The sequence below is a fragment of the Panicum virgatum genome, chromosome 6K (genome assembly GCF_016808335.1).
Source record: "Panicum virgatum strain AP13 chromosome 6K, P.virgatum_v5, whole genome shotgun sequence".
In the NCBI taxonomy this organism is placed as follows: domain Eukaryota; kingdom Viridiplantae; phylum Streptophyta; class Magnoliopsida; order Poales; family Poaceae; genus Panicum; species Panicum virgatum.
This window is the reverse complement of record NC_053141.1, coordinates 45,339,537-45,352,149: the sequence shown is the minus strand read 5'-3', so window position 1 is coordinate 45,352,149 and position 12,613 is coordinate 45,339,537. Positions and strand designations below refer to the sequence as shown.

Below are 12,613 nucleotides of genomic sequence, written 5' to 3'. Positions count from 1 at the left end.
AATTTGTCATTGAACTTCAGCCTGGTACAGCACCCATTTCAAAAAGGCCGTACCGAATGCCGCCTAAAGAATTAGCTGAATTAAAGATCCAGCTGCAAGAACTTTTGGACAAGGGTTATATTCGCCCAAGTGCTTCACCTTGGGGTTGTCCAGCATTGTTCGTAAAGAAGAAGGATGACAGTCTGAGGTTGTGTGTTGACTACCGGCCTCTCAATGCGGTGACCATCAAAAATAAATATCCACTTCCCCGCATTGATGTACTGTTTGATCAGTTGGCTGGAGCAAAGATTTTCTCCAAGATTGATCTTCGTTCGGGGTATCATCAAATTAAAATCCGGCCTTGTGATATTCCCAAGACCGCCTTCTCAACCAGATATGGTCTCTATGAGTACTTGGTTATGTCTTTCGGTCTCACCAATGCGCCAGCTTATTTTATGTATCTCATGAACTCGGTATTCATGCCGGAACTTGACAAGTTTGTCGTAGTTTTTATTGACGACATTCTGATCTATTCCAAGAATGAGGCAGAACATGAGCAACATCTGCGCATTGTTCTTCAACGTCTCAGAGATCATAAGCTGTATGCAAAATTCTCCAAGTGTGAGTTCTGGCTAGACACAGTCAAATTTCTGGGTCACACTATTTCTAGTGAAGGCATGTCAGTTGATCCCAGCAAAGTGCAAGAAGTGATGGACTGGAAACCTCCTACTTCAGTTCATCAGATCCGCAGTTTTCTCGGCTTAGCGGGGTATTACCGCAGATTTATTCCGGACTTCTCCAGAATTGCTAAGCCCATGACAGAGCTACTAAGGAAGGATGTCAAGTTTAAATGGAATGCGAAGTGCGATGAAGCATTCCATACATTGAGAGCACATCTAACTACTGCACCAGTCTTGGCTCAACCTGACAATAATAAACCCTACGACGTTTATTGTGATGCTTCAGGTACTGGTCTTGGTTGTGTTCTAATGCAAGACAATCGGGTTATAGCCTATGCTTCCCGCGCTCTTCGGCCACACGAGCTAAATTATCCCACTCATGATCTTGAGCTAGCCGCGGTTATTCATGCTCTCAAGCTTTGGAGACATTATCTTATGGGCACTCATTGCAATATCTATACCGACCATAAGAGTCTCAAATACATTTTCACTCAAAGTGAGCTGAATATGAGGCAACGAAGATGGCTGGAATTAATCAAAGATTATGACCTGGAAGTTCATTATCATCCGGGCAAGGCTAATGTTGTAGCCGATGCACTCAGTCGCAAGGTTCACTGCAATTGCCTTTCAGTGGAGTCGTATAATGACACATTGTGTGCTGAAATGCAAAAGCTGAAATTGGAAATCATCCCTCAGGGCTCTTTGAATCATATTTCAGTGGAACCGACATTTTATGACAAGGTCATCATGGCACAATTACATGACAAAAGTGTTGGTATCATCAAGCAGCAAGTAGCAGAAGGTGAACATAAATACAAGTGTTTCCGAGTGGACCATAAAGGAATTTTGTGGTTCGAGGATCGCCTAGTCGTTCCCAAGAATCATGAGCTGCGGAAACAAATCCTGGACGAAGCACATCTCTCTAAATTCTCTATTCATCCGGGTAGCACCAAGATGTACCAAGATCTAAAACAAAATTTTTGGTGGACTCGCATGAAGAGAGAGATTGCCAAATATGTCGCAGAGTGTGACACCTGTCAGAGAGTGAAAGCTAGTCACTTGAAGGTTGCTGGAACTCTCCAACCGCTGCCAATTCCGTCTTGGAAATGGGAAGATATTAGCATGGACTTCATAGTGGGCTTACCAAATACTTCTCAGCATCATGATTCCATATGGGTCATTGTTGATAGGCTCACAAAGACCGCTCATTTTATTCCAGTGCGTACTGAATATCGAGCCAAGAAATATGCTGAAATTTATATTGATCGGATTGTCTGCCTACACGGTATACCCAAAACCATTATATCGGATCGTGGTCCTCAGTTTGTGGCAAGGTTTTGGGAGCAACTCCAAGAGGCTCTCGAAACTAAATTAATTCGAAGCTCAGCTTACCATCCACAGACTGACGGACAGACCGAAAGGGTGAATCAAATTCTTGAGGATATGCTTCGAGCATGTGTCATCCATTATGACAAGAACTGGGACAAATGTTTATCCTTGGCTGAGTTTTCTTATAACAACAGCTATCAGGCTAGTCTGAAGATGGCACCATTTGAGGTCTTGTATGGTCGACGGTGTCGAACCCCTTTGAGTTGGTCCCAGACTGGAGAACGTCAAATCTTTGGACCTGAATTAGTGGTCGAGGTTGAAGAGAAAGTAAAAATAGTACAAGCAAATCTCCGAGCAGCCCGGTCTCGGCAAAAGGGTTATTTCGATAAAAGAAGGGATCCTTTGAAGTTCATGGTTGGTAACCACGTCTATTTACGAGTGTCCCCAACTCGAGGCGTTCAACATTTCAGAGTCAGGGGTAAGCTAGCACCTCGCTATGTCGGGCCATATGAAATCATTGAAGAATGTGGACCCGTGGCTTATCGTTTGCGACTTCCTTCCTGACTCGCGGCCGTCCATAATGTTTTCCACATATCTCAACTCAAGAAGTGTGTTCGAGTTCCTACGGAAATTATCGATCAACAAGAAATTTTAGTGGAGCCCGATCTCTCTTATTCCGAATATCCACTCAAAATTCTAGATCAAAAAGAGAGAGGTACTCGTCGAAAGGTGGTCAAAATGTATAAAATTCAGTGGTCTCATCACACTGAAGAAGAAGCCACCTGGGAGACGGAAGATTATCTTAATCAACATTATCCGGGTTTTCTTAGCTCCACCTCAGGTATATCATTTTCCCTACCTCAATTCAATCATCCAATCTCGGGACGAGATTCTTTTAAGGGGGGTAGGTTGTGACACCTCATGTGTCAGTACATTTAAATACAATCAATGTACCTTAGTTAAAGTTAAAAGAAAAATTTGAGAAGTTAATTCAAAGAGAAAGGGTCAAATAAAAGACAAATCATACAAAGGAAATTAAAGGAAAAAAAAAGAAGTGAAAAGCTACTCAAAATTTAATTCAAAAATGTGCACAAAATTTTAGTTGGCTCATGAGAGGTGTTTCAATTGACATGTGCTCAATTGAACTTCAGCCAAAATCAAGTCAAAAACTGAATAAAACTAAAGTCCTTTTGTGCAAATATGCAACTGTACCAATAGTTCAAAATGTGAGTTTCAAATGAAAAATTGCATAACACGAAAGTTGTAGATCTTGAAAAGTTATGCAAAAGTGGTATTCAACACTTTTCCATTTGAGCCCTCCAAGTAGGAGAAAATTTTTGTTTACCAAAAGGTCCCTGGAATTTTAGAAATCCCAATTAGGCCCTCACCTTCACCTCTCTCTCTCCTGGTGCTCTGTTTTCCCGCCGCCCGCCGTACGCCGCCGGTGGACTTCGTCCACCGCGCGCCCGCGGCCAAATGGACCCGGGGAAACCTCTCAGCGCCACCTGGTCCGCCCCTTGGCACCTCCTCGCGCGCACACGCGTCCCAGACCCCTCCCCGAACCGCCACGACACCCCGGCCGGCGCAGCACCGCTGCCTCCTCCGCCCGCTCGCCGTCGACTCGCCCAGGGCCAAATCGACCGCCCCCAGTCGCTACTCCCCTCGCCCAGGAGCTTCTTGGCCTATAAGAACCCCCAGAGCCCCGCCATTGCGCGCCTTCTCCTCCTTCTTCCTCCTCCCGCCACTCCGCCACGGCCGCCGAGATCCAGCTCGCGCGGACCGGCTAACCCAGCCCTACATTGCCCCCTCCGACCACCGCAGTAGCTTCGCCACCTCCTAGTTAAGCTCCACGCACGCGGAATCGAACCCAAACCTACTCCCGACGCCGTTCCCCTTTTGCGCCGCCGCCGGCGAGCTCAGGCTCACCACGGACCGGCCAGCTCCGAGGGAAATCGAGTATGACAGCTACCCCAGAAGCATCCACAAGCTCACGCGGTGCTCGTGCGCGCCTTGTTCCCCTACCCCGAGCTCTCCTTCACCTCCAGCGCCGGCGGACCGAACAACCACCCCGCCATTGACGCCGACGAGCTCGAACCCGTGCACCAAACACTCGAACGTCGACCAGAGTAGGTGTTCCTCGATCCCTCCTCTCCCACGCGCCTCCCCGTGGCAGCCCCGGTAAGCCCTGCATCGCAGAACACCACCGGCAAGATGCCACGGCGGAGAAGGCCGCGAAGGACCCGGTTGTAAATTCTTTTTTCGTTCAAGGGTGTTTCTGCAAGTATTTCAGTGTATATCAGTGAATTTCTAAAATATGAAACAAATCACAGAAAAATCAGAAAAATGTAAACTCAACTGATTTGGAATCCTTGTGACAAAATCTACAAATTTTGTAACATTCACATCTGCAGAAACCCAACCAATTTTAATCGGGAAAAAAAATAAGAAAACCACCTTATGCATGTTCATGAAGTTCTGCTCATCAAATGACCTTGATTTTTGGATATGCTATCACTAATGGAATTTTAAGGTCACAGTAAAAATACAGCACCCAACCAATACAGTTATCATATTGGAACAATCAAGATTCTCTAATCTGTTGTTAACTTTCTCGATTTAATTCTGGAAAATATGCACATGAACTTGCTCTGAAATTTTTACTGAATGCGTGTGCCACTAAATCCCTGATAATTCCTAAATTTCAGATTTATTAGAGTTCAATTGCTATATACCATGATTTATGCTTGTTTTATCAACTTAATTCTTCATATATAGTTCTTATGCTCAGAAAAATCTATATTTATTTCTGGAGTCTCTTTTTAGACCTGTGTTCCTGTTTAAAAATTTTGAGCTACAGTTACTGCGTTTTGCTTTGCTGAATAATCATGTTTAGCATCTTAGGGCTAGATTTACTATTTTTGTTCTGAGTAATCTACAATGTTTCTGATCATGATTTTTGGGCATTATCTTGTTTAGAGTATGTTCTATCTGTAATAAAAAGTTCATATGCAGTTCTGATCAAATTCACCTTAAGAAATTTATGCTAACTCATGCTAAGTTAACTGCATAACTAATTTATCATCCTGAGTTAAATCTTGACAATTTTTCTGGAGTATGTTTAGCTCATTAGTAGTCTCTGGTAAAAATTTTAGAACCAAATCCTTAGTAAAACTTTCTGTAGAATTAATCTTTGTTAATGGCTTGCTGTTTTTATTCTTTTTATCACCTCTGCTGTATAAGCGTATAAAATCTGGAAAAATTTCAGTGCTGATTATATGCTTTGAAGTTGCTCCCATAAAATTTGTAGCACTAGAACCCATGTTGAACATTCTGTATAAAAAGATGAAGCAACTAGAGTAATCCTTTTGCATGAATAGTTATAGTTTGTGCTCTATGATAGATGCTGAATTTCTACCATGAATGTTCAAGTTTGGATCTGAGTTACTTTAGTGTTTCATCACTAGCTCTTTAGTAGATGTGTTGTTAAGAAATAATGAAAGCATGCGATGTGTTGAAATTAAAAATGGAAACCAAAACCCCCACTCATTCATGAAGAAACGTAGTTATGTTGACTACTCTATAAACGACTGCCCATGAAATAAAAAGTGCAATCATCACTAAATTTAACTTGTTGAAACACAACTTTATCGTGAAGGAAAGAAATCGTTATCCATGAGTAACTCATAATCTTGCATTGCATATAGAGACGGTTAATCTCGCGGACGGTGACTACGAGCTGGTGCCCGCGGACTCTCGTGTGGATCAGGAGGTCAATCTGAATTGTGCTAACTTGTCTCAAGACCTGGGCCAAGCCCCAGAAGCTTTTCTGCCTGACAGTGCCCACGAAGGCAAGCCCCGGAGCATAATCCCAATATTTTCCGAATTATCTTTCAGCTATCTATTTATTAATGTTTCGTAATATTTTGTTTTCTGCATTTAAGTTTTCTAGGAGTTGATCGAAAACCTTAGATGCATGATCCCTAAGAACATATGTATGCTACCGGATCTTTTTATCGACTAGTTGCCATGCTAAATAGGTACGGTAGAAGTCGAGTGGTTTCCTGCCTCTCGCGAGCAAATAGGTTTTGTACTTGCTTTAATTCCTGCTGAAATATAAGGACAACGGGCGGGGTTGTGTAGTGGTGATACCCCGCTGGTGTAGTCAAAAATGGCTAAGGTCGCGGTGTGTGGCTCATTTCGTTAAGCGTTTGAAAGTACTAGCCACATACCGAGAAATATGGTAATTGGTAAGCTTAAGTACCTGATTGGACCGGCGAGTGGAACGATCTCGCACCCTCCTGATAGAAGTAGGGTTTATATTTTTGTCGCGACGTACGGGTGCAGAGTGGTCGGACTCTGTAGTCGGGGAGGGTGTTCCGGATCCACGGACTGGAAAGAAAGGGGAAGAGTAGCGTGGGCGGGAGCGAAGTCGATCCCCATGCGTGTGGTCTAGGTTTCCCTGGCCAGGTTGAAATTCGATTCGTAATCGTCCGCCTCTCACGGCATGAGATTGCTTAATGATTTCGGTCACATAGAGTAACAAGTGGAACCTAATGATGATAATACTGCTGGTTGATTAAATGGTTGTTCTACCATGTTTGTGTAGAGTTAGATGCAAACTTAGAATGGTTAATCCCACTGGAATATGGCAAAATAAAATACGAAAATAAGGATCAACATTTAGTGGTGTTTTTGGCAAAACAAACCCCACCAACCAAAAGCCTTACATGTCTAGTTATCGGACCATGTTATATCCGGTGACGGGTCAGTCTTGCTGAGTATTAGTATACTCAGCCTTGCTTGTGGCATTGTTTTCAGGTACTAACTTTGAGGATCTGTTTGCAAGTCTTACTTGGCCGTGTACCTTGCCTCCGGGTTGGTCTGTTGAGTGGGATGGCCCTTCAGCTGGTGCTAATCACCCTCCCGCTGAGTGACGCATCCGTACGGGCTTTATCGATGCGTCACGTTATTTCGCTAGTTATCTTTTAATGCTTCTGCTGAACAATGAGACTTGAATAATTGAGTAGATGGAACTCTGTAGTACTTCACTACTCGGAACATGGTTTGTAATAAATTTCTTTTCCGCTGCAATTACTCTGAGATGTATGAAATGTTCTGTGTTGTAATCTCTGGGCTCACCTTCGTGTGAGTGTTGTCTGCTGATCCTGGAATAGCGTGGCTTTTATCGAGGCTTCACTCGAGGAACTACCGGTGAGTGCCAATTTGGGTCAGAGTTGCTTAGCAATAAAGATCAGTGCACCCGGGCCCAGTAGTTTTGGGTGGTTCCGCCACACCGGCCACCCTGCGGTAGCAGAACAAAAGCGGGGAGCCAACTCGTCCTCCCAAATCCACCACGCTGTCGTCTTCCACCTTTCTCGGCCGGTGAACATCCTGCGGCTCAACGAGAACGAGACCAACCGGGACGAAGTAGCCGTACGTGCCCGTGCCCTGCCTGATGGGCTACCTCGCCGGAGTTCGCCTGCGGAAGTGTCCGGCGGCTGCGCCTGCTTGGCAGGGCGAGGAGCCGAGGAGCACACTGATTCCGTGTGAACTTTGTATAAATTTCACAGCACATATATTTGCATGAGTCTGTGCAAGTGCATGGTTATGGTTTTGCATTATGCTACATGGATTTCAGGTGAACTTTGCATATGCTTTTTACAGTATAATGTTGGATCTTCATATCTATCAGTATGCAGCATTACAAGTAGGGCTTCAGCGTCATAGGCTTTTGGTATCAGCATTCGTCGTACGTTATGCCTTACAGAGCAAATCACAGAAATAGAATCTGAATGCTGGCGAGTTCTGCATCACATGGTTGTTCATGAAGAGTCGGCCACGCCATATTCCTCGACAAGCTTGGTCATGAGCACCATAAGATCTACAAATGCGCCAAACGATGCTCGCAGAAACTGGGCCTCTACCGCTTCAAAGTGTCTAAATCATTCAGAGTTCAATATTAAAACATCATGCAGCGATGCAGAGATAGCTGTTACAAATTTCAGAATGGAAATACACTAACACGAAAATCTTGCCGTCAGAAACAGTCCTCTCTCTTGACCTTGTCAGGTTGTAACTGCAATACAAAGCTAAACGTTGTAGGCAAAACAGAGAACTAAGATGTAACAAATGGAAAAGAAATCGGTGAGTTCATGAAGGCAGATAGATGACTTTCTGTCAACAAGTTGTCGAGCTTATTTACCTCCTTGTCAACGGCGGCTAATGTTTTATAGACAATGGATGCCTGTTCCTCAAACCCATAATCAACCTCGAAGTTACTGCAAAAAAACCAAAAAAATGAAAGGTCAGTTCTGCACTCTGCCCAGGAATTCTTAACAGCGCAAGCAAAACTCCAAGGGGGCTCCTTTCAAAAAATAAAATTAAATTAAAAAAACATAAAGGGAGCTAGAAGGATAGCATTTACATCAAATCATTGCAATTTTACGCGCAACAGTAGTGAAGGCATGAAAGTAACAGATTTCTTGCTAGACTGAGCTTGCCAAACTAGAGCGATTGACAACCAACTGCCACATGATTTCAGCAATTTATTCATAAAAATTAAAACACATGAGTTCAAAACATAAAGTGGAACAACTAAATCAATATTTCACCGGATCTTCCAAAAGGAACATCCAATATTTGGCAGCTTGTATTGTGAAAGAAATAATGCATTCCAGCTTGACCAGGAATCGGAAAAAAGCCAAGTGCACCATCATTAGGTCCCAAATAAATGTTGTATACATTGGTTTATGTTCTGTTTCATTAGCACCGTGATTGATTGCTGAAGATTTGAATATCATGAATCCAAACTATCACCGGTTGACCTCAAGTGATTCGATATACTTATATACATGTTCCTTTGTCATAGAACCCAATATGTGCCATGATTAGATGATGCTTCTGGTACTGGGCTTCAAGCCTTCAAGTTTTTTGTGCAAAAAGAATTTGATTTAGTACACTAACAACACGCTTTCTTTACACTTAGACGCAGTTTAGGGTTTAGGCAGAAACGTTATGCCAAAAAAACAATGCTTGCTTTATAAAGGCAATCCGTCGAACAAATAGTATGCATATGGAAATAGCACTAGGTGGCAGTGGCACGATGCGCCGTGAGCAATGTACCAGTGTAGCACCGAGGCCATCAGCTAGACGAGAGAGCGTTGCCGCTGAATGCTGGAGGGGAAAGCTAACGAAGCACACGAACATACTAATGATTGGCTACTCGTGCCACGGCCACAACGATAGGACGTCGCCACTCAACTGGCAAAAGAGAGAGGAAAGAGGAGCAAACAGGAGTCACCATTCGAAGTCCCATCTGGAGGAAGGCCTCGGGCTCGAAGCGGCAGCAGACATCTCGACCTTGGGTGGTCGAGCTCCGTGCCCCGGTCGGCCGGCTCGCTGTGTAGGGACGAAGCGCTTGGACTGGAGGAAGGAATTGTTCACAAGGAAGTCGAAAGGCTCAGGCAATAGATGGACTGTGGGGGCAAATCCGGAGCATCATTCCAGCAGGCAGGCCGAAATATGGATGGCAACGGTACAAATTACCCGCATGCCCGCGGGTAAAAACCCGCTAGGGCGAGGATCCGGGTTTGAATTTGTACCCATGGGTACGGGTACGGGTTTGCATTTGAACCCGACGGGTAAAATTTTGCGGGTTTAAAAAGGCTGTACTCATGCCCGCCTACCCGCGAACCCACAAAATCAACTGACACGTGGACCCCGTATACAACTATATAATTTGTTCTAGCGTTTCCATTCATTCCTTCCATCCCCGTTCCCCTACCTGTCTCTCTTTCACAGCCGCCGCCACCCCACCCAAGAGGCCCGACTGGCGGCCGCCCAAATCTTGGAGCCGGAGCGGCGGCCGACCGCTAGAGCCCGAGGGGCCACCTCGTCGCGGCCTCCCGGCGGCCGTCGCGCCGTGGCCTCCCGCCATCGCCGCACCCCGCTTGGAGCCCGAGGGGCCGCCCGCTAGGAGACCTAGCGGCCGCCGTCCGTGACCTCCCGTCGGCCGCCGCGCCTCGCCCGGAGCTCGAGCGGCCATCGACCCGCAGCCTCCCGCCGCCGTCGCGCCTCGCCTGGAGCCCGAGGGGCCGTCCACCGTGCCGCACCTGGAGCTCGAGCTCCCGCCAATCCGCGGCCTTCCGCCTGCGGCTGGCCGCGGTGCCCCGCCTGGAGCCCGAGGGGCCGCCGCGCTGCTCGCACCGGAGCTCGAGCGGTCGCCGGCTCGCCGCCTCCCACCTCCTGAAGCCCGTGCAATCCGCCTGCGATTTGCCCCTCGCCGGATTTGCTCCCAGCAGATCTTGGCGAGCAGGCGGGCGTGCCCGCGGGTATACGGCACCCGCGGGTCACGGGCGCGGGCGCAGTTCGTTACCCGTGGCGGGTCGCGGGCGCGGGTGCGGGTCTGAGAATGACCTGACGGGTGCGGGTTTGAACATCCTCTACCCGCGGGTAGTGTGCCCGTTGCCATCCATAGGCCGAAAGATGGGCTGTGTACTTGGGCCTCCTGTTGCCGAAGACCATATTACTGGTTCTGGATGTTCTCAGCCATTCAGAGGCCGTGTACTTAGGCTGTGCACTTGAGCTTGTTTTTTTAGTTTGCACATACTACTAGCTTTGTACGTCCCTTTGCCTATGTATTTTTGTAATTGATCGAGGGTTTCAAAGTGTAAACATATTTAGAAGAAATTATATTCAAATTAAAATAATGAAACTCCTTCGTATTTGGACGAAATGATTTCAGCTTTCAAGTAAACATTGCCTGAATTTTTTTTTCAAAGAACTCGAAGGGAGGATGACGCCGCCCCTGCAACTGCAACCCAGTGATTGCTCCGCGGCCAGAGCCCAACATGGGCGCGGCCTCCGTCGCCGCCACCCCCACCCCCACCTATGACCTCCAGACTCCAGTCCGCTGCATCTTCACGTTGTAAACGCTGCTCCCTGGCGTCCGGTCCAAAAATATCCACGACGATCTCCAAGTTCTCGCGCACCTGTTGCCGCGCTCTGCTCGCGTGCCGGCCTCGGAGCACGCACCGCGCCGCGGTAAGGCGCCGCCGGCCTCTCCAGGTCCTCCAGGCTCACTGCCTCCGCGCACTCCGGCAACACGACCCACTTCTGCCGCCTTTCGGGCAGCGAGACCACTCCAGGCTCCAGTCCAGCGCCGGTCGCCGGCATGTCGAGGAAGTTCGTCTCTATGGCGCCTTCCTGTCCGTGACGAAGAAGGCCGATGGCGGCGGCGGCCTCCTCCCTGGCGCTCTGGAACACGTCCTCGAACCGTCTAGAGCATAGGAGAGTAGGCGGTGGGGGTCATGACGCCGTGGCTGCCGTCAATGGCGCCGGCGGCCTGAGCCAGGGACCGGACGGGATTCAATTTACCATCCAGGGGGTGGACGGTAAATGAAATACCGTCCACCCCTTTGGCCTCTTTCAGCCGTCGGATCAAAGTCGTGGGGTCGAGATCGACAAGGATACCTGCAGGCAGCGAACGTCCTCTTCGTCTTCCTCTCGCGACGGGCTGCACGCGTCCTGTCCCCCGCGACGGCGCGGCCGAGAAAGCAGGCAGCTGCCAGCCTGCACCAAGGATCGCCGGCGAAGGCGGAGCATGTCCAGATGCTTCCAGTGCCAGCGAGAAGGAAGCGCCGGACATGGAGAGTGGAGGCGCACCTCGTCGAATCACGACATCCTCGGCGAGCATCGCCATGCTAGTCCTGGGCGGGCATCGCAGGAGCACGCCGTGCCCCCGGTTGGTGCCGCAGCACCGGCCGGACAGGCGCGTCGTCGGCAGCATCCATTTGGGCGCGCGGCGCGCTGGTCATGTCGGACAGGCAGACGGCCTGAGGACGACCTCAGGGTGCTCGCGGGGAGGGAGGCGGCCGAATCCCGGGCGCGCGGCGGCTCTCCGGCGAGCCACGGCGGCGTCCCCGCGACGACCCGGGGAGGACGGTAACTCTCAGCACGGGTAATTGTCTTTTTTTTAGCAGCAATAGTCTTTGAATAATATGGATCATATGTATTTCAAAAAACATAAAAAAAAAGATGATTATGAATACACAGAATTCAACTCCAGTGTCGAAAAAGCGATGACGCTCGTTCCTGGCAAGCGCTCTGCTGGCGACAGGGGCGACGCGGCCGCACCCCGCGACCGGCTCGCTGCCGACACCGGCCAAACCCCCACCACCCCCGCCGCCGCCACCGCCCCCGCCACCACCACCACCACCTCACCCCACCGCCCCCCCTCGCCAACCCGCAGCCAGCGCCGCGAGCTCGGTCTCGTCTTGATGGCCGGCACTACGACGGCGCGCCGCTGAAGGTTGGAGCTTCGAGCCATCCTGGGAGCATCTTAGAGGATCGCCTACTCCGCGATTTCCACGCCGCTGTCATCCCAGGTGCCATTGCCCCCTCGCTTTCCTCACCCCCTCCCTCTCTGGGCCACTCCGGGCTCGAGGGATGCTCGCTATAACCTTGCCTTTGTCACGAACATGCTTAACTACTTGCTCACGGCTAGTCCGGGTCGCCTGCGTGTGGTTCGTTTACGTCCTAGGGTGTTCCAGTTCTCGGTCTCTTGCCTAAACATTGCTAACGTCCTTGTTGTCCGGGGTACGTTGTGTCTTGGCTCCTCGTTTCTT

General features: G+C 48.6%; 1 long non-coding RNA gene across 1 annotated transcript; it reads right to left on the bottom strand.

Annotated features, from left to right (window-relative positions):
• Nucleotides 1-7,545: 7,545 nt before the first annotated feature.
• On the bottom strand, nucleotides 7,546-9,359 carry LOC120712990. The gene is made up of 3 exons (XR_005691127.1): nucleotides 9,289-9,359; nucleotides 8,191-8,266; nucleotides 7,546-8,064 (listed from the first exon to the last, which is right to left on the bottom strand). It is a non-coding gene; the product is annotated as an uncharacterized LOC120712990 (long non-coding RNA).
• Between the last annotated feature and the right edge of the window lie 3,254 nt (nucleotides 9,360-12,613).